Raw genomic sequence first — 25367 nt, 5'->3', positions numbered from 1 at the left:
ATGCTCTACTATGTGCTAGGCACTGTTCATACAGCAACGAATAAAACTGAAAAAAAAACACAACACCCAGCTCTCTAGGAACTTACATTATAATCAAGGGAGGGAGCAAATGACAAAATAAATAAAACATAGGGCATGTTACATATGCTATGTACTAAGGGAAAAAGCAGTGAAGTGGGGCAAGGGGGTATGGGCTGCAATTTTAACAGGAAAGTGCCCACAAGGTGATATTTGCGCAAATCTTATAGAATTGAGGGAGTCTGCCATGGAGATAATGGGTAACCTTATTCTAGGGAGCGGGAACCACCAATGCAAAGGTCCTGAGGCACGGTCAGGACTGGTGTTAGTCGTGTTGTTATCATTACTAGTATCCTTTTCCAGCCCCCACCCCCCGCTTCCTCCATTACACGCACTCTCCAGATAAATGAACTACGAGAGCCTCTCCAAGCCCTCTACGTGCCACGCCTTTATACAAGCCATGCCCCATGCTGGAACACCTGTCCCCTCATTGCTTTCCAAATCCTACTCATCCTTCAATTGAAAGGCCCCCTCTTCAGGGAAGCACCCTTGACTTTGAGTCCATGGCCCTTTCCCCTGTATCCTTCTGCTATAACCTGCAACTGCCTGGTTAACTGTCCGCCTCCCACACTGGTCTGAGTTCTGTGAGGAAGGTCTAGGTTCCACACTGCGCCCCAAGCCCAGCACAGTGCCCGACCACACAATATATAAATGAAGGACTGAAGGACGCCCCAGGCCTCCCACTACAGAGCCTTAGCCGAGGGATACCACCACGAACGTGGCTATACTGGGGAACACAGGCCTTTCCAACAGATACAGATCTGCAAAGGAAATGGGCTTTTTAAAAATAACAGCACATTTTCTTTTCTCTTCATTGTTTTTTTTTCTTTCTGTATGGCTTATTTTTCCGGTGCAGCCCCTGGGCCAGCTGCAGGGAAGCCCCTCCAGGGCCCCACTCTGAGAACATGGGCTCTGGGGCCAAGAACACCTGAACCCCAGCAGGGGTGGAGGTACACCAGATGGTTCTAGACCAGCCCTGGCGCCAAGGCCACCAGGCACCTCTGAGTGAGAACCCCCTTACTCAAACCCCAATGTTGGGGGGAGGTTTACCTCCTAGAAACTAGTTCTCCAGTGAGGGCTTTTAACCCAATGTGACATTTCCAAAGGGACTGCTCCTTGGCAGGTCTGCAGTTCTCTGCCCTCACTCTAAGAGAGCGTCCCTAAGGAGTGACATCAGACTGCCAGGGTTCCAATCCTAGCCATACTACTGTGTAACCCTGGATCCTTTACTTCATCTCTTGGGGCCCCATTTTCCCATCTTTGAAATGAAAATGCTAATCCCTACCTTGTGGAGCTGTTCTCTGCACAAAGTATGACATGCTTAGGACGACACCTGACACACAATCACCCTCCCATAAATAGTAGCTGCCTTCATCGTCATTCTCTTCATCTTTGTTATCCCTGGGTCTCCTCCTGTGTGGTCCTTCACTGAATCACATTCTCTCCAGATAAGCAGAGACCTCGAAGTTCTGTTAAATCTCACACTCTTGCCCTCCTGCAATTTCCTCTCACACATCCCAGAAAAATGGTCCTCCCAGCTGGACCCACCAGCCCATGCCCAGGGAATCAGGGCCCATTAATCCTGTCCTTAACCCCCAGCACAAAGTGAGCCCACAGTCAATGCTCAGGGACTCATCAGAAGGTATTTATCCAGCAGCTCGTGTACAGAAACTGGAAATACAGGCGCACGCACAAGCCAACCAAGGCCCTGCCCTCGCAAACTTTATGATCTGATGAAAGAGTGAGGCTGCAATCAGTAATAGATCAATAAATGTAAAAGTGCTACTAAGATGACTGCTACAAAGGAGAGGTATATGGGTCCATAAGAGGCTGGCATGGGGGGGGGGGGTTGACCTAATCAGGGAGGGCTTCCCTGAAGAGGTGAGGAAGTTGAAAGATGAACAAGGAGGAGGCCTAAGCAGCAGAGTGGAATGTGCAGTCAGAACAGAGGACAACATGAGAAAAGCACCATGTTAGGCAGAACAGGACAAACAGGGATGCAAGACGGTGTCCCTATAGGGTCTTCAGGCAGCTAAAGGACTTTTGTCTTTCTCCTAACAGTAGAGGGAGTCCCTGAAGGGGTTTCAGGCAGAGGTTGATAGACTCAGATTTGACAAAAGGGTCACCCTGGCTGCGGACGATGAGCCTTCCCAAGTCTGTGTGTACAGCTGACCCTTGAACAACATGGGTTAAAAAATCCGCATATAAGTGGACCCGTGCAGTTCAAACCCGTGCTGTTCAAAGCCTCTGTTGGGAACATTCCTCTAGTTGCTATGTCAGGCAAGGTTAGGTTAGGGTGCAGTAACCAACAACTCCCAAATCTCAGTGGTTTAAAACAACAAGGTTTAGTTATCACTCATGTTGCATGTCTGTCGTGGGACATCAATGACACTCTACTCCTGTAGTGATGCAGGGAACCAGGCTAGCGGAAGCAGCCACCATCCACCTACTGCCAGTTGCCATGCCACAGGAAGAGCACTCTGGAGGGTCCATACCAGCTTTGGTTCAGAAGTGACATGTATCACTATAGTTCACAAGTCACTGGCCAGTCACATGGCCCTACCCAAACACAAGGGGACCTAGATTCAATCCTACCATGTGCCTGGATAAACTGGAAATATTTAAGGGAGAGCTTTAAGGACCACCACTCTCCCACCCCCTTTTGCCCTTTGCCAACCTTAACTCATTCATAAGATCACAACTGTTTCAATATTCCAGAAGGAGGGACCAGCACACGCAGGGGAGAAAAAGGCTTGGCGTGCAGAGATCCAAGGGAGGGTGGGAGATGAGGCCAAGGAAAGGGCAGGGACCAGATCACTCAGACGCTTTTAGGTCACCGTAATAACTCTGTTCTTTATCCCAAACACACTGGGAAGACTTTTCAGTATCTTAAGCAGGACATAAAAGGCCTGATGTGATCTTTGGAACAGACACTCTGGCTGTGATGTTGATGCTGAGATTGGCATGGAGGGGAGGGTGCAGGTGGGTAGTTAGGAGGATCTTGCTATTGTCCTGAGGAGAGACAGCAGTGGCTTGACTAAGAAGCTGGGGAGGAGGCGATGGAAAGAAGTAAGTGGATTCTATGTACAGGCTAAAGTTCCATAGATCTGGAAATGGAATGGATTAGGGTGAGGGAACAGAGGCATCAAGCTTTCTGCCTTCAGGACTAGTAGGATGGTGGTAGCCTTGGCCAAGATCAGAGCCCTGGAGGAACTTTAGGGAGGAAGATTATGACATAGCCTTGGACCCCATGTGTTGGTCATGACTATGAGATAGCCAAGAGGGCAGGAGAAGGAGGCAGCTAGCTGAACAAGCAGCTATGACTCCTGACTCCTAGTCCAGTGTCTTCACGTCCTTCATACTTGCCAATAATCTAGGACCAGGAGGAAAGATTCAGCTGACAGAGCCTTACTTGACACTGAGGAGAACAAATTTATGGAACACGTCTACCCAAGGGGTCTAAAGGACAGAACCTGTAACTCAGGTCAAAATAATATATAAGTGATGGTTGTGATAACTGATCAAGGGCTCCTGGGACAAGTGAGGGGAGCCTTGCAACTTTGAGAATGTCACTAGGGAGGGAAACTAGGTCCTGCCCCAGCTGCTCCTTAGAGGCCCTGTCAGCTTGGGCCTGGACGGACCTGGGTGGGGCCTGGCAGACAATTCTGATAATCCCAGGATAGTGTATTCCTCACTAATTCCAGGGAGCGAGAACACTTCTTAAATCATGTGTCACCTGTGGGCTAGGCATTTGACCTCTGTCATTTCATTTGATTTCATAACTGCCTTGCCAGACAAGTTTTGTTGGCCCCATTTTAGGGATGGAGAAGCAAGGTTCAGAGAGGCCAGGTAACAGTACCAACTCCACCGTGACACGATTAGGGGGAGGGAGGATTCCAATGGAGAAGCCCCTTTCCATTAGACTAAAGCAAACTGCAAGGGCTGTATTCCCAGAAGGGAAGGTTTTCAGACATGTGCCCACAGAGCACTCTGCTTGCCCACCTTTCAGAGTTGGTGGGCAGAGAACATGCCCTACTCCCCAGGGAAAGAGACCACAGCCTGTTCATTCTGGCCCATGGACGCCACCATACCTCTCAGTACCTTCCTTCCCCTAGGGGAGTGTGGGCAAAGGCAAGCTTGGGTGCCACAGCAGGATGCTCCATGGAAAAATTCTTTTGCCCCAGCACAGACAAAACCCCAAACGTTTACTGGGTTTCCAGGCATCAAGAGCAATCTCTCATTATTGTCTCCTGTCCCCGCGCACAAAGAACTGGGTGTGTTTCCTTTCAGCCACTCTAAATTATATACCACAGCCTTTCTCCACATGAAGCAAGCGTGTATGAAAGAAGAGGTTTAACACTTTTCTTCCCCAAGTCCCAGCCCATCCGGGGGGTCTAAGCCCCTATAGCCCAACCTGTTTCAAGACACAACTTTTCAACCAGCACAGTCCAGCGCCCACGACATTAGTATTCTCCTTGCAGGGACTTGCCTAGGGCGTGCTGGCCTTGACCGGAGAAAGGTCATTGGCCCCGAAGTTTCCGCAGTTTCTGCATAGGAGAGTACCTTGTGGATTGCGACTGGGGGAGATGGAGGTTACACTCCGGAGAGATTGCCCAAAGAGTCTACCCCACAACTAAGATTTAAAATATACTAAAGAAACGGCCTCCGACTCGGCCACGATTAGCGGGAAATCGTGGGCCGCGTTGGAAGAAGCCCCACTGCATCCCGAAAGACCGGAGCCCGGCACCTCTGCTCCAGGCGCCCAGCCGAAAGTGCCCCCTAGAAGTAGGCCAGCGGCCGCTGCAAGCCCTCCAGCCTCCGGCGCCCCGCCCCGCGCGAGTCGCCGCGTTCTCATTCCGAACGCTGGGCCCGGGCCGCCGCTCCCATTGGTTGGCGGCCACGTCCGTCAGCGGGAGGAACGTCCGCGCAGAGAAAAGGCTACATTGTAACAAGGCGAGCGAACGAGGAGCTAGCGGGGAGGAAGGAGGCGGAGGGGCGGCCCCCGAATCCCGCAGCGGCGGCGGCAGCGGCGGTAGCAACTACCTGCCGAGGGTTAACTCACCTCAGGGCCGGGGCGAGCCGCCCCCCCACCGGGCCCGCACCCGCGCCGCCCGGGCCCCTGCTTTGCCCGCGTCCGCCCCGGCCGCCCGCACCCCCCGCAGCCGCTCGCAGCCCCTGCACCGGCGGCCCCCGCGCTCGCTGGCAAACTGCCGAGCGCTTTCCGAAGCCATTTTCAATGGCCACATTGGCTACCGGGGCTGACTCACCTTCCCGGGAATGCTGCGGCAACCGCGGGGCCCGCGCGTAGCGGGCGGCCCGGCGGGCGGCTCGGCGGAGGCGGCGCGGCCCCGGCTGGCGGCCCCCGCGGCGGGAGCGGCCGCGCTGCGGGCGCGCTGGTCCCCGGCGAGGCAAAGTTTCAGCGCCAGCCTCGGCGCGGCGGCGGCGACTCGCTGCTGCTCTCCTCCCCTGCTTTGACCACCATCTTATTAGTACAGGAAATGACATGGAAAACGGAAGAAAGCGGCGTTTGGGGCAGACGCGGACCCCCCAATTCAGGGGCCGGAGCCGGGACTCACCAGCCGCGTCCCAGCCCGGCCCTGGAGAAAACTCCCGGAGCCCCCGCGGCCCCCGCCCGGCGCGCGGCCCCGAGGGGGGAACCCAGCTCCTCGAACCCGAAACGAGAGGGCGAATTTTATAATCCAGCCTGCGGAGAAATCGAGAAAAAAATAAATGAAAAAAGAAAAGGTTAAAAGAACTTTCGAACTGGGACGCTTTTTTGTTTTTTGGTCGGAATTAAAAGTTCTAGAATTTAAAAAAGTCATTCCGTAGGGGGGGCTCCTAGGCACTCCGGGTCCCGTCGCTCCCCATTTTGAGCCAAATGGAATAAATGCGTTTATATTTTTAACCCTTTCGAAGCTCCGCTGCCCACCGCAGGCCCCCTCCCGGTCCCGTTTAACCCTTTGAATGCCCAGCAGTTTGGAGACACAAACTAAAGTAGTAAAACATAGGCGTCTCGCTGAAAGCTAAGGGTAAGGGGCTTGGGGGTACGTTTAAAATGTTAACTACGTGGCGCTGCAGGTTTTCGAGTCGCGAACTGCACATGTTCTTCAAATGGAAATTTGTTACCGGGATTGAGATTCTGAGAACCCCACGGGCAGGTCCCTGGCTGGCCAGGAAAGATGTTTAAGCTGTGCTCGCTTGCTCGGTTCCTCGGTTTCTCCTTCTGTGAAATGGGATTCAACATCACAGAGAGACTTAAGATAGAGAGGAAAACACGGGGGATTTTCATAAAGACAAAGTGCTTAAAAGTCTGAAAGGCTTCCTTTGGCGACTGGAAAGGCTGCGAGGGGGCGGAGGACACCGCGGGATGGCGTAACCCGGACAACCATTCCCGAAATAATCCCTTTCCCTTGGCGTCGTATGCAAGGCGCGTGGTCGAACTGTCAGTCGCCTGCCAGGGAAGGATGTGCTGTGCTGGCTCTAAAACGGGGGCCATACCCCCAAGTCAGAGGTTAATGGGAAGGATTTGATCCCAGAAAGGAGCCTGGGCGGGGCTGCCCAGTGAGGAGCGGCAGCCCCACGCAAAGGTCAGTGGAAGCCCTGCAAGAGCTGGCACAGGTGGCTTCAGGGTACCACCCTAGGGAGACCTCCCCCCAAGAGGAAGGAGTTCCATGTAAACATCTATGCAAACTGGGAGCCCCCAGATGGACGTCCATGGTCAGGCCCCAGGACATATTCTTGGCTCTTGCACTCTGATGGGGACTGGGGGGAGGGGTGAGAAGCACTCCATGCACCGCATCATCTGTTTCCCTTGACTTGGGCATCACAAACACAGCTTTTTGTAATCCCATGCCTGTTACTTGCTGTGTGACATTAAGTGATTTACCTGCTATGAGCCTCAGTTTTCTTACCGGTAAAGTGGGGCACGCTAATAACCCACATTGCTGGCTCTGTGTGAGGAGCCATGAGAGTGTATTTAAAGGACCTAGTACTGAGCTGCTCACAGTAGATGCTCAAGTAACAGTAATTGATGCCATAATTATATGACATTCAATACAACTTTACATTGTCCCAAGCATCTGTCTGCTCCATGCTAGGCAGAGTATTGGGTACTGGGGAGTACCCTGGGGAGTACCAAGCTTAGTTAGACAAGGTCCTTTAAGGAGGACTCAGTCTGGCCAGGAGATGGAATCACAGCTAATTCGAATTCACTCAGTAATTAACATACACCCAGCTTTTCTCAAGGTTACATGGAGGCCAAGGGCTTGGGCAGGGGGAAGGACACGAAGGAGCCATTTGTTCCTTTTGAAGAGGAGGGTTCACCAAGAAAATATCAGAGGTTGGCCTTGAGAGGGGTTTGGAATTTCCACCAGTGGTAGGATGGCATTCCAGCACCGTGAACAGCACGAGCAAAGACCTGGAGGAGAGGAGTCAAAGTGCCCAGGTGTTTGCCAGGTGGTCAGCTGTGACTGGAATAGAGAGTGGGTGTGGCTAGAAAGCCCAGTAGATAGTGTGGTCACGTCCTCCAAAAAGCAAAAAGGTTTTTAAGAGAATTAGAAGGTAAGTGAGCGAGGCCAGGAGGGGATTTCTGTAGAGCTGCTTTTATATTTCGGGCTGGAGCTGAGGAGTGGGGCTGGGCCCTTGGGCATCACAGACTGGAGTGTTGGCTCTTAAGGCATCACACTTGGGTAGCACAGGGACACTGCCTGGCTCAAGGACCCTGGTCTGAGGGGCCTGCCACTCCACACTGTAAATCATGGCACATGACTCCAGCTGGGGCTCCAGTTTCCTCCAGTATGACACAAGGAGTTTGGACCAGTGGTCCTACGTTCTGCCCTATAGGCAGGTAATCAAGACCAAGGCAGCTGACCACCAGGAAGGATCTGGAATGAGGCTGGGAGAGTTGCTGGAACCATCTCAGAGGGGAAACCCAAGGCAGCTCAAGGGTTGGTACAGGTGCTCTGGTCAATGTGGGCAGAAAGTGTGCCCAGGCCTGAATGTAATCACCACACACAAGTGGTCTGGACCAGGCAAGTCTTGTAAGGCTGTGCCTCAGCTTCCCCCAGTGGACTGAGTTTTGCCTGAAACATGGAAGTAGGATTCGGTGGGAGCTCCTCTCAAATTCCCTGAGAACTAGTGGGGGAGGGTGAGAAGAAGGGAACTGAATAAACAGAGCACATGGCACACACTTTCGGGAACATTACCTTTTGACTCTCAGTAATCCAAGGCAGCTCTCACTATCACTGTTTTTACAGATGGGGAAACCATGCTCAGAGAGGTTAAGACAGTTGCCCGAGGCCACATGGCCAGAGGTAGGATAAGACTCAAACCCAGGCTTGCCTGACCCCATTGCTCAATGTCGTCTACTCTTGAACATTTCTGGTTCTTTATTGTTTTCCATATGTAGCCTTCAGCCTAATGGTTGATAAAATATTTCCCTAACTTTGTTTTGTGAGGTCAGGTACTTCATGACCTCCCTCTGCAAAAGCAGTCACCCCTAACAATCCAGTCACCTCCAAGTCCCTGTGGGGCCATTGAGACTCTTCACTCCCTGTGGGAGTGAAGCTTAGCTCTTTGGAAGGAAAAGCCAACGTCGTTTTTCTCATCTAATAATAATGATACTTAAGCAGAACATATACACATCCAGTGAGCTGCAAGTTAAATGGCCTCATCACTGGAGATTCACTTCCCCATTTGCTGTGAAACAAGGATGGTGTTTATTACATCATGACCACTCCTAAAGCTTCATGGGAGAAATTTCATTCAGGATTTAGTGCATGGAAAAAACATACTGAAAAACAACTGCGTTTCTCTCGAGGAACTGGCAAGCATCTCCCTCACTAATAAGAAGAGCTCCATAACTGATCAGGTTTTCCTTTTTGCACAGGCTGCCAGGAAGCTCAGGGCCAAATTCCACCCCCATTCCCAACAACTTTGGCAGTTGCTTCCTCATAATTCCTGCCTTTCCACTTCTAATCCCACTGACTCAGCCTTGTTTACGCTGCCTTTTATTAAAGACGTCCCCCTTTTTTAATTGCAAGAAATAAACGTTTACAATAAATTCACATTTGGAAGAGTTGTTGAAGGGATGGGGATTCCATGGACCTTGTGTTGAGCCAGGCACAGTTATCTTCTGGTCTGGTCTTGTCCACTTGCTCAGCAGCTGAGGGATCCCTCTCTTGGAAGGAAGGAGAGGCTGGCTTAAGACCAAGGGATTCCTCACCAGCTGCCGATGACAGCTAGGATCAAATGCCCTGGGTCAGATCATCATTGCTATTTTTTGCTCAACTGACAAGCAGCCTGCCTCTCTCCTGCCTGTTCCCCAGGAAGCACAAACCACTATCCCCTACCTATCCCCCAACAGTATCCCCCATTAGTTCCTCCTGTTGAGGCAGGGCAGGGAATGGACTCCTCTTTCTACATAAGCTACCACCACTTACAGACTGCTTACCATGTGCCCAGCAAGGGGTAGAGATAGGGGATAGCAGGGTTGGGGTGGAAGAGCAATGTCCAATCATGAGGACAAAAAGGCCTCTCTGAGGACGTGGCATTTCAGTGGGAGTCCTGATAGATTTAAAGGACCAGCCCCACCAAGAGTTGAGTGGAAGAGTTTCTTGGCAGGTGACACGGCCGAGCAAAGGCCCTGAAGCGGGACCTCTCTGGGCTCATTGTGTAAGGTGGCAGAAGGCCAGTATGCCCAGAGTATAGTGCAGAAGGGGATACAGGGGAGGGGCTGAGGGGGAAGTGGATGGTGGAGGAGCCGTGCTTTTCCATGCTTTGGAATTATTTGAAGTGCAATGGAAGCCACTGGCATCTTCTCAGCTGGGGAGACGAGCAGCACTGATTTGTTTTCACACAAGCACCGTGGCTGCCACGTGGCTTCTGACACTTATTGAGGGCCAGGTGAGTAGGCATGTTCAGTAGGCATGTTCGGTGGGCATGTTTGGAAACCATCTTATTTAGTTAGATATGGACATGCCTCTTCTTTCTGGCTGCCTGTGTCTGTCTGATGTCGTCCCTTCCAGGGTAGAGGAACTTCTCACCTCTGAGCCTTGGGGAGGAGCAGGGTGTGGCCTCCCTTATGCCCACTAGAGAAGCTGATAACACTAGTAACTCCCTTTCCCAGTGCTGTAGACTGAAGGTTTGTGCTCCCCACTCAAATTCATTTGTAGAAATCTAACCCTCAATGTGATGGTATTAGGAGGTGGGGTTTTGGGGAGGTGATTAGGAGAGGCCAGTGGGGGCCTCTTGAACGGGATCAGTCCCTTTATTAGAGACCTGGGAGAGCTCCCTGGCCCCTTCTCTACCATATAAGGACACAGAAGACAGCAGGCTGTGAACCAGAAAGTGGGTCCTCACCAGAGACACTGAATCTGCCGGTACCCTGATCTCAGACTTCCAGCCCCCAGAACTGTGAGAAATAATTTTCTTGTTTTAAGGAGCCTGCACAGACTAAGACAGCCAGCCTCCCTGAAGGTAAGGTACGGGTATGTGATAGTGGCTCAGCCAATTGGACACATTGTCCCAACTTTGAATTGGGAGCTGGTGACACACAGAGGCATGGACCATGTACACTCCTTTCTGCTGAGAGCAGGGGTGGATGCAGCAGTCAGTCCTCAGGGCAGGGGTCCCCAAGGCTCATCCAGTGGCTGGATGCAGCAGAACCAGAGGGACGGGTGGTGCCAGCTACAGCGCCTGACAGTCAGTGCTGGGCAGCATCCTCACTGCACTGTCTCTGCGGCAGGATCTTGGTTGTGGCTTTGGCTCTGTGCACCCCACACCTGGTTCTCCAGCCTTTCAGAGGGTCATGAGCTGCGTGAAATCCTTTCACTACGTCGTTCCTTGTCTGCCTAAATTAATGTACTAATTACCTGTTGCTGCAAAACAAATGAGTGCCCAACTTAGCAGCTGAAGATAATAAACATCTATTATCTCACAGTTTCGGAGAGTCAGGAATTCTGGGAGCACCTTAGCTGGATGTTTCTGGCTCAGAATCTCTCATGAGCTTTGTCAAGCTGTCAGCGGGGTGCAGTCATCTGAAGGCTTGCCTGGGGCTGGGGAATCTACTCCCAAATTCCACCAAATGTAGGGTAACCAACTATCCAAGCTGGCCAAGGGGTGAGGATGTTCCCAGGACACGGGACTTTCAGCTTTAAAACCAGGTTGGTTCCAGGCAAACCGGGTCAGTTCGTTGCCTATTCATGGGCCTGTTGGCAAGAGGCCTCAGATCCTCGCAGGCATAGCAGTAGGGCTGCTCATGACACGGCAGCTGATCTCCCCGAAAGTGAATGGGGAGAAAGAACATGAAGCGAGCTGCAGTCTTTTATAACCTCATCTCAAAGTGGCCACCCCTTCTGCCATATGCTACTGGTCACACAGACCAGCCCTGGTACTACTGTGTGTGGGGGACTGCAGGGGATATTAGGGAATATTAGGAGGCTGGTGACTGAAATCAGCCATAGTGATTTCTCTTGCTTGCAGCATTAGGACCTAAGAAATTATGTAACTTGTAGAAGATTGCACAGCTATTCTCCAGAATTGCCAGCAGTGGACATAGCCAGGAGTGTAGGCAAAAGAAACCCCTGACTCTCAAGTGAGCACCAGCTGTGGAGCTGGCCTTGCAGATGGTCCTCGGTCACAGGCAGAGAAGCTGGACGTGTTGATCTGAGCACTGCTTCCAGACCCGAGTCTCGGTGTCTCCCTCCATTTCAGGGGACCTCAGTTGTGGAGGGTTGGAACCAGTGGCATCTACCACTCTCTGTTTCTCAGTCTCCTTATTTGGAAATTAGGTTGGGAGTGTGGGATTCAATCACCATTCAAAAGCTGGAATGTGTTTCTAGTGTTGTTCTCTTCTTGTCCATTAGAGCTAAGAGAGGAGGGAGAGCTGGAGATTGAGGCAATAGAGAGGCTGTTTTCCAGTCCAGGAAACTCGAGGATAAGACTCCTGAATGCCACACGTTCCTAAACCTGCAGGACCCCATGCGAATGAGGGAGAAGATTCAGGAATGCTGGGTGGGACCACAGTGAAACAGACTTCAGCTCCAGGAAAAAAAGAACTGCCTAAGAAACAGAGCCCTTTCTCCCACCCCCATCCCCCACCCCCCACCCTGCCTCTCAACAAAAGGGGCTGCCAATGGTGAGCTTCCTGTTGCTGGAGGTATGTTAGCCAGGGCAGGGTGTGTGTGTGTCCTCTGGAGATAATTTATGCTCAGGTTGGATATGAGGCTTGATGAGCTCCAAAGTCCCCACCATAGGTGAATATTCTTGATCCTGGGAATAGCCCAGCCATGTGGCAAGGTCGTGGGCACCGTGGTGGAGACAGCTGGGGGCCAGGAGTCAGGAGATGTGGGTCCTGGTCCTCTCCCTGCCATTTGGATGCTGGGGAACTATAGTCAGGTCCCACCCACATTGCTCGGAGCCTCAGTCTCGCAATCTGTAAAAGGGGCCCATTTCCACACGCCAAGCCATGGAGCCACCCTGCTGGAGAGCTTTTCCCTGGTCCTCGAGAAGGGGAGAACCATGAACTGGTGGCAGTGGCACATGTAAAAGATGGAGGTGGTCTTGTGGGGGTTTTCCCCAGTGATTTGACTTGGCAAAATAAAAGCTTGACAGATGTAGTTTTCCTCAATTACTTTAGAATGTACATGAAATTAAGGAATATGAGACTGACTCAGTGATTCCAAATAACCTCCAACAGTGTTCTCCCTCTTTCCCTCTCTTCTTTCATCAACTCTCTCACCCATCCATCCATCCATCCATCCCTAAAACATTTACAGGAGACCACACGCCAGATACTGGAGCCCCTCCCCACGTGGAGCTTGCGGGTCCCAGGGAAGGCCAACATGAAGACACGCGAACAAGTGGGTATTTGGGTCACTTGGTATACTTATGTCATCAAATGCTGACGTAGATGCCCTCAGAGGTATATTTCGTGTGCTTCTCTCATTACTCCCTTGGAACAAGTTCTAGAAGCAGAGCTTCATGGTCACAGCGTATGCCCAGCTTCACATCCTGAAACATTGGGCCCACTCGCCCTCCAAAAAGGCTGTACCAGTGTCACTTCTCATTGGCTCTGTAGGAGCAGGACTTTCTCTATGCCCTTGTGCCAAGTGTCACCCATCTGCATGTTCTTCAGTAATTTGAAGTACAAGTGATATATCTCATTGTTATTTTAAATTACGTGATATTGTTAGCGAGATGTGCATGTTTTCATATGTTTATTAATCTTTTGTGCTTCTGCGAATCGCTCGATTATACCCTTTGTCCATTTTAAATTGGGACCCTTTATTGATTTATAAATACTGTTTACATATTAAGGGTAACAAAAGCCTCTGTTTGATATATATAATGCAATTTATTTTCTCAATTCAGACATTTTCTGTAAATTTATTTATGATGTCTTTTGCTATATGGAAACTTAAGTATTTTGTTTTTCCTTTTTGTGAGCATAGTTAGAAAGACCTTCTCCTTCAGAAAATTATTTTAAAGATTCTCCTAGACATTTTTCTAATTTAGTTTTGTTTAAATTTTTGATCCACTGGAATTTATTTTGGTGCAGAGTATAAAGTAAGGATCTAACTTTATTGTTTTCTTTCATGGGTAGCTAGTTGTCCCAGCACCAATTGTAGGGTAATCCATCCATTTCTCATTATTTGGCGGTGCCGTCTGTACCCTGGGCTAACTTTCCATATCATCTTGACTATTTCTTGTCTCTCTCTAATGTATCATTGATCATAGCCTATTTGTACAGTGCCAACCTATTTAAATTCCTGTAACTTTATAGTACATCTTAATATTAGAAAGGACATGGCCCCCACTTTTTCTTACCCTTTTATTTTAATCAACTTAGTCTACTTCCTAAAGGCAGCAATTTTAGCTCTTAGCTGGTATCACGTCCATGTTCCTAAATTTGATGCTTCTATTGCTAGCTTTTGATTAATCCATTCTAGCATTATCTATTGACTGCCTGATGTGGTAGATGAGAGCCCTTAATTCATTTACACTCCATTTTTCCTAATGCTCCCCGTCTCCCCACCCACCACCACAGGCCCAGATCTCTAGGTTGGCTTGTGTCCCTACTCTGTGTTTCTATTGTAATGACCACGTGCATATTGGGACTTGCCGAGCCAAAGACACACTAATTAAATTTCCTTTGTATTACAGCTTTTTGTTTTTCCTAGAATTCATAATAGACTCAACTTTTTTCATTTGCTTAGCTTTTCTTTAATAGCTAAGGTTTTACACACCCTCCGACACTGCAGAACGCCGTTCACTACAATTTTCAACATCCTCAGGCCTGTTGGATGTTACACCAGAACCTTCTGTTTTTTCCTAGAGACTTTTTCTCCTGTGGCAGGAACCAGCAAACTTCCTGAAAAGAATCAAATACTAAATGCTACAGGCTTTATGGGCTACCTGTGGGCTCTGTCTCATGTTTCTGTGGGGCTTGCTTTGTTTCATGTTGGATTTTTTCTTTTTTAGGGAGGAGAGGAGATGGAGACCCCTTTGCTTCACCTTAATTTGGCAGGAAAATCTTAAAAGGAAAATCTTAAAAGGAAAGTTTTATCCTGTTATCATTCAGTTATTAGTCCAGGGAAAACTTAGAATAAAGTCAAAAGTTTCCTCTTCTTTCCATCAACCCACCTCAAAAATATTCCATTGGGATTTTTAAAGTAGATTTTACTTTTTTTAAAAATCCTCACAAAAGGAGTGAGGATATTTTTTTCCCATTGATTTTTAGAGAGTGGTAGGGAGAGGGAAGGGGGGGCAGGGGGGAAAGAGAGAGAAGGGGGGGAGGGGAGAGAGAGGGAGAAAGAGAGAAACATCATCGATTAGTTGCCTCCAGCACATGCCCTGACCTGGGGTGGGGATTGAACCTGCAACCCAAGTCCGTGCCCTTCCCTGGCAATGGAACCATGACCCTCTGGTGCACAGGCCAGCGCTCTAACCACTGAGCAACACGGTTTTAGATTTATAGAAAAATTGCGAAGCTATCACAGAGTTCCTATATACTCCTCACCCAGTTCCCCTATTTCTAACCTTACATTATTGGTACATTGGCTACAATGAAGGAACCAATATTGATACATTATTATTTACTAAAGTCCCTAGTTTATTCAGATTTCCTTAGTTTTTACCTAAAATCTTCTCTGTTAGGATTGCGCCCAGCACCCTATATCACATTTAGTCAGCATGTTTCCTTGGGATCTTGGCCGCAGCCGTTTCTCAGACTTTCCTTCTTTTTGGTGACCTCAGTTTTGAGGAGCACTGCTCAGGCGTTTTCTAGAATGCTCCCCTATTGTAGTTCATCTGATGTTTTTGTCTGGTTAGGCCAGGGTTGTGGATTTGGGGAAGGAAGCCGTTGGGGTTTTGATGGAATGCCATTAAATTTACAGGATATTTTGAGTGGCACAGTATCGAGTCTCCTCAATCTGTGGTGCATTTCTGTGTACATTTCTGCGTTGTAGTCAAGTCTTCGTTTACCATCTTCAGTGAAGTTTTATAGTTTCCTTCTTACAGACCTTACATATTTGTTGTTAGGTTTCTTTCAAGGGATTTAATAGCTTTTGCTGCTATTGTGAGTAGGATCTTTTTCAATTACATTCATTTTCTAAATTGTCCTTGCTGTTATATTGGAGAGCTATTGATTTTTATGAAGCTATATTCTGACCAGCTGCCTTACTAAATTCACACACTGTTTGTAATAGTTCGGAGTTGATTCTTTTGGATTTTGATAGACAAGAGTAGCTCATACAAATAATTTTGCTTCTTCCATTTAAATATTTATGAATCTTTGCTAATTTTTCTCTATTATTGCATTAGTTAGAAGTTAAAAAATATTGGCAATTCGGAGTAGAGGTGACAGCAAGCATTTTGTTGTTGTTGTTAGTGATGCCAGCTTTTCGCAGGTGTTTATGATATCTGCTGTAGGTTTCTAATCACCTCTTATATGTTTGGAAATGTCCTCCTATTTCTATTTCAGTGGGAGTTTATATTAGGAATAAAAATTGAATTTCATCAATGCCTTTTTTGCTATCTTTCAGAATCAGCACCTATTTTTTCGCATTAACTTCTTAATGCAATAATTATCGCTCGGTTTTGTTTCCCTGCAGGGTGCCCACCTGCTTCCTGACCCATATGGATGGTGCTAGCACCCTGAACGGATGCAATGAGGCTGGTTCTGGGACTGCTGAAGGAAGCTGGAAATAGGAGCCGATGTCCACTGGAACCAGCTGCCACTGCCAAGGTCAAGAGCCATTGCTGGGGTTACACTGACAGGAATGGGTACAAGCAAGAAGGACCAAGTCCCTTCTCCCTTCTCTTGCCTTACGCTCTCCTTCTAGTCACCCTCAAATGGCAGAGAGCCATCCGGCAAGGGAGAAATGAAAATTTTAGGTTGAGCCAGTGTCAGAGCAGAGCACAGAAGAGGGGGCATGGAAATGTCTCAAAAGGGGAGATACACGGTCCTAGCATTCATTGTTTCCAGCTCTGGGGTAAAGTCACAGCGTTCACTGTGAGTGATGATATTAATTACTCCTCCAGTTGAATCAGTTTCACCCGACTACTCTGGAACCTGAAGACTAAATTGTAAAAATTAACCATCAACAATCCTTCAATAAAGTCATCAGGGGAAAGGAGGAGATAGTGCCCCCAAATTAGTAGCATATACAAATACGAAATACTACACACACAGTAAGCAAGAAGAAAATACACATTTTTGCAACACTCCTCACTTCCCTCCTGGTCCCCAGGCCATAGCTGAGTTTGACAATTTCTTTCTACTATTCATGCCGAGTTCCATTTTCTTTCAACCAAAACCTTGCTTGGTTGGGGTGACCCAAATCTTCATTCCCCAGGAGTCTGTTTTTTCAGTGGTCCAGCCTTTTTTTATTGCTGTAGCTTCACATTAACTTTTCCTATTGAACATGGAAAAATGAAGAGGTGCCCCCAGAAGGTCCTCTGGGTTTTAGACAGTCCATCCATCGTAGAGTAGCAGCTGCATTTGATAACCAGGCTCAATCACCCCAGACAGAAGACTGTCCTCTTGTTACTGTTGGTTTGTCGCAGGAGAAGCCGGAGTCCCCAGTCTCATCAGCTAAGCCGAGTGGGCCCATCACTGTGTTCCATGGTGGAAGCATTTCTCCCTTGGGAACAAAGGTTTCCAAATTAACAGAGTTCAAAGTTCTGGGGACAAGATGCAAAAATTCTGTAAGTGGTTATTAGCTAATAGCGAGAGAAGACATGTCCACGCCACGATTCCTGGCCCTGTTGTTGTGGGTGTGAGAGGAATAATGCCTTGTATCGTTGCTGAATGAAAGCATATTCTACACCCTGTAAGACGGAATTTCAGTGTCAGGATGTTGTCTCTTACGGAGCATTTAACTGCGTCTTCCAAAGGCCATTCCACTTTCCAGTTAAGCCACCTGCTTCCGGACGATGGAGTACTTGGTAGGACTGGTGATTTCCATGGGCCCAAGTCCATTGTCGCTCTTTCGCTATGAAATTAGTATCTTGGTCAGAAGCAATGTTGGGTGGAAAGTCATGATGACAAGGTTGCATCAGTTCAGAGATGGCAAAAACATTGTAGAGAATGATTTAACTAAAAACATTAAGAGATGGGAGAGAAAGTGTGTGTGTGCGTGTGTGCATATTTGGGGAAGGGGGAGTTTGGGGTTCATAGTAAGTCAAAGATGATGAATAAAATGAAATCAAGAACTAGTACTACATGCAGGTTATTTGCAAATATGGAAATGAAACAGCAGAAGTTATGTAAATAGGAAAAAGAATCTTATTCTTAGAGTCTGGAGAGCTGATCTTCATTTCCAAGATTCCTGCTGCCAAAGGAGCATAATGGTTTCTGGAGGAATCAGAAAAAGGAGCCTCTTCCTTGCAGGACTTTACTGGCCTCTGCTGGAGAACGGAAATAATACCAGTACGAACATGGAATGGCTGCGGTGAAGGTGTCTGGGTTATGCAGTGCCCTTGGTTATGAAGCCACCGCCCAGCTGTCAGGCAGGCACCAATCTGGGCACTCTGATGGGACCCTTTGTCTTTGAGCTGTTTGGTGAGGTCGTTGTGTCAGGGTGGCCAGAGCAGCGTGGCCTGTCCTGGGTGCTGTCACCACAGGTCAGGGAAGAGCCCCTTGGCTGTACCTGCTCGCCAAGATGCTTGGGGTCAGGCTGCATGTGGCTTTCAGGGGCTCCATCTATGACATGTGTAGAAGACATTAATGGAAATCTATGGTGTGCACTTGACACTTTCCCTTATTCTAATGCTCCTGCAATCCCCATTTCTGGTCACCGCACCCAACCGTACATTTTCTTACTGAATTTGGGCAGTATTGGGGGTGAGATGTGGGGAAGTCAGATCTCCATGAGTACATTTTACTTGGGCCTGAACTTTTCCATGCCAACCCTTGGCCTCCACTTCTTGGTTCTGGTTTTGGAAGTACTCACCTTCCTGGGCAAGAAGCTGGCCCACTAGAAAGGGGGTGGGAGATTCTTTGTGCTAAACTCGGCATTGCCAAGGTTTTATGTACTGCCTCTCCAGGGGTGTTTGCAAGCAAAGAACACAAACCACAGCAGTAATGGAGAGATAGAGACAAAGGTTACTTTGGGTGATTGAGTTTTCCTATTCATTAGATTCCTGACACGTGGATGGCCAATTACCACACCGCTGCCGAGAACAGGTCTCAGGAGGCCCAGGTACCCACCTGCTGCTCCCACAATCCCTCCAGCTGAGAGAGGAGTGGTGACGTTAGGCAGGTGTGGTCACTGGAGCAGGGAAGTGACATCCCTGGACAGTACTTAGTATTGTGGAATCAGAATCTCAGAAAGGGCAGCAATTTTATGAGCTAAATAGTCCACCCCTCCCCATATGGTGCCTTAATCCCTCTACCTTTTTCCTACCAGGAGGTGACCAGCTTACACTTACATGCCCCCAAGGACATGGAGCTCACTCTCTGATAAAGCAGACCCTGCTGTCTCTGGAAGGATCTGACTCAGTATATATACTTCCGTCTCCTACCCTCCTCCTGCCTCATTCCATCTCCTACAGCCCAGTCTTGGTTCTGGCCTACAGCGCCCTCCTCCCCATGATGGCCTCCAGGTATTTGCAGGTTCCTCCAAGTGTTTTCTCTAGGGAAGGTTGATTCATTAGGACTCTTTCAGCTGCAAATGACCTCAGCTCTTACTAGCTTAGGCAAAATGAGGGGAATGTGTGAGCACCCTGCGATAGCCAGGGTTCTGCTGGGTTCAGGCCATCAGGATAGCGCTCTGTCTCGGGGCGGCCTTGTCCCTGGCTGGGCGGCTTTCCCTCCCAGGCAGGTGAATGATGGTCCCTGGTACTGCCACGCCTCCGTCCTACCTGCACAGAATCCGTCTATCCTGGTGGCCCCAGGCACAGGCCAGGATTAACTACAGTTCAGGGGGACCAAAATCGGATGTAGCTCAAGGAGGGTGCCTGTGCACGGGTCAGAGGTGAAAGGTCAGGGATCTAGTCTACCCAAAGGGCAGGGGCCTACATTTTTCAGATTTCCAGCTGGAGTGCTCAGAGGCCCATGGCACTGAGCTGGGGTGTCTGCAAAGCTGCAGGATGAGCCAGTTATCTTCCTGGAGAGTCATTTTCTTCAGTGGAAGTAATTTAAAGCACTATTTTTAGATTTAAACAAAAACAGAAACTTCGTGGAGCAGAATGCAGAATCTGTATGTAATTTTGAGACAAAACCCAAGACTTCAAAGAAATTTCACACTTGTGTCAACTGCTTTGGGCCGGTTGCCTGGCCTGCTGGGTAAACGTGTTCATTCTCCCATTAGCAGGCATTTCGGGGGGCGGGGGGGATGAGAAAGTGCTGGAGAGAGGTCCTGGGCCCCATAGTTGAGGGGCACCAGGCCCAAGTCGCCACATAGCTGCAGGGGAGGCCTGGGAGGAGATGCGCCCAAGGATGTCAAACACAGCTGCCCCCAATGTTTACTTTTTATTGAACTGGAACTTAGGTAAAGTGCACAAGCGTTACGTGTACAGCTCAGGGTTTTACAACCATCTAACTGCCGCTGTGTTACAGATCATTTCCAGAGCCCTTCAATCACAGCTCACCAAAGGTAACACTCTAAGGGTGGGGCTATTTATACCCAGTACAGATGAGTAAACTGAGGCTCAGGGAAGGCAGTGCAGAGCTGCTAAGGGGTAGGAGCAGGAGACCTACTTTGGTGGGGTCTCTTACCAAAGTGCATGGTGATTCACACAGGCTGTGAAACGGCAACTTCTTCTTTCCTTTCTCCACGCACCTCTCCTGGGCCACTCTGCACCCCAGCCTCTTGGGGGCAACCTGTTGCTATTTTGTAGATTCACCACCAGATGGAGCCAAAGGACCTGGGATCTAAGGAGCTGGAGGTGGGCCTGGCCTGTGGTCAGGGTTTCTGGGCTTTACTGGGTTGGCAGGGGAAAGTCGCTGGTGTTCATCCTGCGCCCTGCCCAGTTGTCATGGCAGAGGTGGCTCCATCCCAGGCCCTAGTCCATTGACACCCAGACAGACAAGAGGAAAGCAATGCAGGTTGGGCCTTAGACTGAGATAAACCCTGAGCTAGGAGCAAAGAAACCTGGGTTGTAGTGTGGCCCATCACACACCTTCTGGGCCACCCACCTGCCCAACCTCAGTGGGTGGTCTTCCCCACCTACAAGGTAAACTTAGTCTCGCCTCGGTCCCCATGCATTTGTTATTCTCTTCACCTGGCACGCTCTCCCCTCCACAGTCTGCCCGTGCAGTCAGCCAACATAAGAAGCCCAGCTCAACTGCCACCACCTCCAGGAAGGTTTCCCTGACTGTGTAGGCACTGAATTGATTATCTTGGCTGTCCGATGCTTCAGTGAGAGAGAGACTCTCGCCCATCCTCTGATGGAGCAGAGACTCCAGGGACTCCTTTCAGCCAGCAGGTAAGCGTGGGGCTACAGGAAAAGGGGCCTGGAGAAGCTGCCTTCCCAGATGAAGTCCTGTGGGACCCCCACCCCAAGCCCTAACAAAGCGTACCTTTATTTAATAGAGTATCCTTTCATGTAAGTTGCATTGATTCTTTTGAAATCTACCATATGATGCCACTTTATCGTGCTTTTTAAAAAAAAATTTTGGTCCAACGTCAGCCTCATTTCTCGCAGCTATCAGGTTATCTGCCTCTGAACAGTCCTCCCATCCTGTAAAACCTTCTACTTCTAATCTCCTGGGGATTTGGGAATTAGCCAACTCTGTCAGAATTGTGTGTACAGTAAGAGTAACTGGGTCCTGAGCAAGAGGGTTTTGTAAGTCAAGCGCGTGAGCTTTAAAGTAGATGGGCTACGGCGGCTTTCTCGCTACTGGCCTTGCTACGAACCCAGGAGATGGGTGGCCAGAGACCGTGGTCTAACCCAAGGTCATGCCTTCCTCAGAGCTCTTGTGGTCATACCCTCCTCTCCATTGCTTCACCCTAGACTCCCCTTACCCTAGCTCACCTGGCATTCTGCAGCAGCCCGCTGGCTAGACACCCACCTGCCGATGGTCACGTCTAGCCCATCCCCAAGGCGCTGTCAACCATTTTCCAAAAGAAATCTGTTTATCTTCCTTCAGTGCTTGAAACCTTCCGTTGTCTCTGCAGTGCTTCAGAATAAAGCCCAAAGTGCCTAGCTTAGTACAGCACTTCCCAAGGTCCCATCCTTGGGGACCCTTCTAGCCTCTCCTTCCACCACCACCCTGCCCCCCTCACCCTTTGCTGTAGCCACAAGGAGCCAATAATGGGAGGCTACATTTATCTGGCTTCACACAAGTTATTCTCTCTGCCCTGTCCCCACTTCCTCACCTGGGGGAATTCATCCCAGGTGTCACTTCCTCCAGGAATTCTCCATCACCCTCTTCTAGGCTGACCCAAGGGCTTCCCCCTCCACTACCTCATAGTCTGCAGCAGGATTCTGGAGCCTGACCTCCTGGGTGCAAATCTCAGCCTTGCTTCTGCATCCCCAAGTGACCTTGGGCAAGTCACCTGACCTGGTTTCCCCACCTGTAAAATGGGACTGAACACAGTATTCAGCCCATGACCATCATCCAGATGAGAAAACTGTGTCAAGCTCCTAGTGCCATTCCTGGAATGTTGTAAGTACCCAGTTAGTGCAAGCTATTTTGCTTATATGACTGGTTTCCAGTCTCCCCCACTAGTCCTGAGCTTTCCAAGGGCTGGCCTGGTCATCAACCATCTGTATTCTTCCTCCTTGGTGTCTGGTGCAGAACCAGGCACGCAGCAGCTGCTCCATGACAACCAAATGTGTGAATGGAAGTCAAGTCCAACATTGGCTGGAAGGGTCCTTCTGCAGCATGAATGAATACCTGGCACTGTGTGTGTTTTCCTTGCATGTCAGTCTTCTCCCTGAACCAGATGGTAAGTCCCCAGGGATGCGGGGAGCAAGGCTGTTCTTTCGTCGGCCATGGTGCCAGGCACTGTGCCTGGTACACTGAGGCCTGGGTGGGAGGGAACCTGGAAGGTGAATCTGGGGTGCTGTCTGGTGCTGTCCGTGGTGCTGAAGAGAACTGAGAAGTGACTAATTCCCCTGCCTGAGATGGATGTTGGGAAGTGGAGGGATTTGCTTCAGGGCAGCCAGGAATGGATTTTTCATTTCCAGATAGCAGCCAGCACATTTTGTTCTGACATTTCCCTGGCACCTTTGTCAGTGACGTGATGTCGCCTTCACAGCTCTTTCTCCGGCCTCCCAAATTTCTTGGAGAACTGTCATATGCCCCACTATCCTCTCCCACCACTGCAGGCACCTCCAGACTTGGATGCATCACCTGGAGATCTGGATTAGAGACTGGAGCACGGCTGTCCCTTCATAAAGAAGCCTCAGAATTTCAGAACTGGAAGAGGCCCTTGTCTAACCCCTTCAATCTACATACAGGGAAACTGAGGCTCAAGCAGGTGAAGGGATTTATTTAAAGTCACATGGCCAGGAAGGGAGAAGACTCTGGATAAAGGGGGCTCTTCATGAACTATTGCTATGTTATCACACCAGGACTCTGTAGTCAGAGCTATGAGGTCACCCCCAGGATGGAAGTCAAGGTATTTTCTATTTAACTATAGGAAACGTCCTTGATTTAAACCTTAAAACCAAATCCCCTTGCCCCACCTTTATCCCATTTACCTCTCAGCCATCCTGCAAGGTTGGTATTGGCACGCCCATTTTCCAGATGAGAAAACTGAAGCTCAGAGGGGCGAGGAGACCAGCGCAAGGCTACACAGCTGCCTCCCTGCCAGGGTTGGCCTGAGGATCGCGTGAGGGGAGCAGCAGGAGTTCCTCAAGCGAGTCTGGCAGAAAATGTACTTGGGGATGACAGCATCCCCCTTTTCCTCCTGAAACAAACAGCCCTCACATTTCAAAGTGGAAAGAAGCGCATCTGTTCACGCCTCCCGGTGCCTCTGTGATTCCGCGGCCTCTGAGCACAGCCTCTCAGAAGATAAGGGGAAGGCAGCCGAGGAAGATCAAAGCCAGTGAGGAGGCTGCCTGCGAGGTGAGGGGGAGTTTGCTTGGCAAGGGGGGGTAGGGGGGGCGCGAACAGGAGGATTTGGGACATCTGAGGGTGACTGCACGTGTGTGGCCAGGCCTGGCCAGAATAATGAAAACCCACGGGACTTGACCCAGGGCACCTGGTGGAAAGCCCAGCCCCACTGCTTACAGCTCTGGGATCTGAGATCGAGTCACCTATGATCTTGGAACCTCAGTTTCCAGATTTGAAAAATGGGAATAACAACTCCTACCTGAGAGTGTTAGGAAGAGTGAGTGAAATGATTCTTATCACGCTTCAGGCACAGTGCCTGGCACATAGTGGGAGCTCAATAAATGTCAATTCCCTTGTCAATTCCTGTCCTCCTATCCTCACTTATATTTACTCAGCAAGCATTTGCTCAGCACTTACTATGTACCAGCTGCTATCCCAAGTCTTGGTGACCAGGCAGTTAACATGGTAGGTGGCTGCTCTCAGGAAGCTTATTTACATTTTACTGGAGAAGTTAAAAAAAAAAAAGAAACCAAAAGTAACAAAATGTTAGCTATCAGTAAGTGCTTCTATAGAGAACATTCAACTTTATTGTAACAGGGAGTAGAAGGTGGCAACGTCAGGAAAGTCGAGTGGGTCTTTCTGAGGAGATGACAATGAGCAGAGGCCTGGATAAAGGTCTGGAGGGAAGAGTGTTCTAGGCAGAGGGAACAGCAGGTGCAAGTGTCCTGAGGTGGGCACAAGCTTGGTACCCTGGAAAGGAAGCCAGTGTGGCTGGAGTATAGGCAATAAGAGAAGGGGTTACAGAAGAGGAGGTTGGGGGGCCAGGGCCTCAATCAGGTAGGGCCTTTTGGGCCTGTTGAGACTCTTATTTATATTAGCCTCTCTCAGTCTTAATGGACCCTCAGCTCCTGGTAACTTTTCTATTTTTCAGAGTCTCTTGTTAGGCTGTAAAGTCAGTTCACTAGGCAGGGCTTTTAACCTCAGCAATGAACACCTGCCCTGGGTTCTGTCCTTAAAATGTCAGAACAGGAGGGTCCTTGGAGATGCTCTACAAGTCCAAAACTCTCATTTTGTTCAAATGGATCAACTGAGGCCCAAAGGCAGAAAATAACTTGGCCAAGGTCATACCATAAGTTAGATATCTACCAATTAGGATTATATATCTCTGCAAGTGACAGAACACCCCCACATCAGTGGCTTAAATAAGTTTTTCTCCAGTAAATAGAGAGGAGAGCATCTCGGGCTGGTAAGGCTGCTCCACGTGGAATTATCAACAATCCTGGTTGCTCCTAACTTGCTCTGCCATCCTCAAACTGTGACTTCCACCTCCTAACCCAAGCTGGCTGCCCTAGCTGCAGCCATCAGGTCTGCATTCCAAGGCAGAAAAGTAAAAGGGGAGAAAAAGAACATGCCCTTCCCAAAAAGGGCCATGGCCAGGGTGTTGCAGTTATATTGCATTGGCCAGAACTTAATCACGTGGCCACACCTAACTGCAAAGGAGGCTGGGAAATGTGGTCTTTACTAAAGACAGATACATGCCTAGCCCAAATTTAGGGGTGCCATTCATCAGGGCAGAGGGGAGATAATGAAGGACTGCTGGCCATCTTTGCCACAATGACAAAGTTGAGGCTGAAAGCCATAGGCCCTGACTCCTTAGTGCTCTCTGCACTGCCCCTTCCCCCAGCCCGTCTCCCACCGTGATGAACACATAGCAGCCAAATGTAGGGGACAGTGGCCTCGAGGGTGCAGAAAGAGGAAGGGGTGCACCAAAAAGGTGGGC

The 25367-nt window shown here is 49.4% G+C and overlaps 1 protein-coding gene across 3 annotated transcripts in view; it reads right to left on the bottom strand.

The window, feature by feature from the left end:
- The window catches only part of PRDM11 (PR/SET domain 11), a 75630-nt gene extending 70205 nt beyond the window's left edge, over window positions 1-5425 (bottom strand). Inside the window, exon 1 of one of the 3 annotated variants that reach the window (XM_081153162.1) lies at window positions 5346-5425. The gene's annotated coding sequence lies outside the window, so the exon portion shown is untranslated. Of the gene's footprint in view, window positions 1-5140; window positions 5326-5345 lie in introns of those variants that run through there. The other 2 variants (XM_081153165.1, XM_081153163.1) reach the window with 2 other exon arrangements.
- Between the last annotated feature and the right edge of the window lie 19942 nt (window positions 5426-25367).

Source organism: Miniopterus schreibersii (assembly GCF_964146895.1).
Source record: "Miniopterus schreibersii genome assembly, chromosome: 12".
Taxonomy (NCBI): Eukaryota; Metazoa; Chordata; class Mammalia; order Chiroptera; family Miniopteridae; genus Miniopterus; species Miniopterus schreibersii.
This window is presented reverse-complemented; position numbering and strand designations above follow the sequence as displayed.